Source organism: Frankliniella occidentalis, unplaced genomic scaffold, assembly GCF_000697945.3.
Source record: "Frankliniella occidentalis isolate FOCC.00 unplaced genomic scaffold, Focc_3.1 Scaffold353, whole genome shotgun sequence".
Classification (NCBI taxonomy): Eukaryota; Metazoa; Arthropoda; class Insecta; order Thysanoptera; family Thripidae; genus Frankliniella; species Frankliniella occidentalis.
Genome location: NW_026267476.1, coordinates 103,416 through 106,063, shown reverse-complemented (window position 1 = coordinate 106,063; position 2,648 = coordinate 103,416).

Sequence of the window (2,648 nt, the reverse complement as noted above, 5' to 3'; positions counted from 1 at the left end):
CTCTCTCTCTCTGACACACACACACGCACACATTCTGCTGCTACCCTCCCGCATACCCGCCTGGAATAATACATGACGCAGGTAACATGCGGTGCGACACGCGGGTGTAATGCATTCCCCGTGAGTCGGCGCGGCGGCGGCGCGAGGTGGAAGGGGAGGGGGGCATCACTGGGGAGCAAGGGCCGTCCCTCCTATACTGGGCGCGCCGGGCGGGCGCCTGGCAGGTAGGCAGCGGCGGTGCAGGCTAGTGCGCCGGGCCGGCCTACCCGGAGCGCTGACAGGCGCTGAGGAGCGCGTCCACCGTGTCGTGCCCGACTGGCGTGGAGCCTGTAGGGACGACGTTCATCGCTGTGAGCGAGACGTTCGTCGAAGCGAGTGCGCGCAGTAGAAGCAAGCGGACCCCCCGCCCGGCAAGAGCCCTCTGCTGGGTGGGAGGAAGACCACCTCCGAAACGAACGGCAACTGCTCGGGCGCATCCGCAAGGGCACTAGTGGTACTACGTAAAAATAAGGAGGAAGGCAAAGGGATGCGTCCGAAGTGCTGGCGCCGCCGCTGCCGCTACGCACGGGGGAGACACAAGAGGATCGTGACTCGAGTCGTGTCCCGGCGATAAGCCCGGCGGGGACGCGTGGAGTCGTGCCGCCCCGATGAGACAACAATGAGAGTCCAGCAGCCGTCATAAGCCGCGCACCGGTGCATCCGGGCGGCTCCCGCATGCGGCCCGGCCCCGGCGCAGCGACAGCAGCGCAGCGCCAGCGTCTGCCCGGCCCGGGCCTTATCGCCGGAGAGGCATCGCCATGCGCAGAATATAATTCGGGCCGGCAGGACCTCCTCGTCGTGCCCCAGGTGGGCCCCGGCGAGTCCCCGAATATAACCCCCAGCTCTGTGCTCCGGCGGGCGCTCCTCTCTCTGTCTGCTCTGCCAGCGCCAGAAGAAAGACTTACGTAGAGTCGTGTCGTCGTCGGCGAAGGTTCATTGTCGCCTCGTTTGTCGTCAACAATTACGTATACTTACGCGTGTGCTCACAAACTTACTCCCTGCATCACTTCGTCTCCCGCTCTCTCCGTTCCTTTCTTACCTGAAAGCACACAAGAGAAAACGAAATCCGGATTAATTAACCACTTCAGGAAACGGAAAAGAAGAAGGAAAGTGACAATAAAAGAAAAGCAGGTGCCACGATCGGGCCTGGCAGTGAAATAGAGACAGGTCACAGGCGACGGGCGGGACGGAGCAGGGCAGGACTGGGCGGGGCGCGGGTCGGGGAGCGGCGGAGTGAGGCCGGGTCGGGTCCTAGCAGCACCCTGCTGGCGGGACACGCGCGCGACCGCACCACGGGGCTCCGCGGGGAGGGGGGAAAGGGGGGGGGCACTTATTTACACGCCACGCCGCGCCACGCCGCGTAGCGCACAAGCGCTGCATGGCGCAGCAGCAGTGAAAGTGAGAATGTGTCGCGCTCGGGGGGCGTCATATCTTTAATAGGAATGGCTATGAGAAATCGAGGCGCTCAGCAAAAGGGCGTTTATACGTACACGGGACCTGCTGTGTGGCGCGCGCTGTGCACGCCTATGTACGGCTGTGAGGAGGTGCGTCGTCGTCGTCATCCTCCCCCTTCCCTGCTCCCCCGCGCGGGGGGCTTAACTACCTCAGCCACCTGGCGCACCTGGCTACTGTCGCTACGGGTCCGTGTTCGTGTGTGTGAGTGTTGTGTGTGTGTGTGTGTGTGTGTGTGTGTGTGTGTGTGTGACGACGCACACGAGGCGAAAGTGCAACGCTCGCTGCCGTCCTGGCCGCTCTTTCTTCCAAGGCGCCACGACACGCCGCGCCTTCGAGACAAGATGCAGGCAGGACCGTAAAACGGGTAATGACGGAGAGTTGCCTGATGTGAGACCAATCCGTCGTCGCCCCCTGCTTTACAGGCCCGCGCCGCGGTGCGCCCAACCCCGCCCCGCTACGCCCCGCCCCGCCTCGCCACGCCCCGCCCGCACAGTGTGTTCAACTCATCTGGCCGCGCGTCCAGGTCCAGCGGTCCAGCGGCAGCCAGCGGGGGGGAAAATGACTCAGTCAAGAGGAGATGATAGTCGGCTCCGCCACGCCCGCCCGCACCACCGACCGCGGCACCCGCCCAGCCGACTGGCTCGGCGTTTAGAGCGGTTTAACTACTAGAAAGAGTTTCACCACCACCTACCACTAAGTGAGATAAAAAAAAAACACCGTCGTCACAATTTGCCGCGGGACAGTGTTGGTCCGTTTGCGACAAGTTTGAGAAATGGAACACTGTTAAAAATATTTCATTACATTTTCATTACATGTTGTGAAGCTATTTTCATTAGATTTTCGTAATGATATTTAATAACCTTTTCATTACGTATTGTGGAATTTCATTACATTTTAATGAAGTTTCACAATAAGCAATGTAAAAGTTATTAAATATCATTACGAAAATCTAATGAAAATAGCTTCACAACATGTAATGAAAATGTAATGAAATATTTTTAACAGTGAATGTATTGAAAAAAGTATTAAATAACTGACATCACTGACATCGTCATCCTTTTTCGAGTAAGTTGCTCGATAAGTTGTAACACCTGTTGGCAGCGAGCGAGACTTGCTCCATCTTTCGTACCGCCGCGCTAGCAGCCACGGGAGAG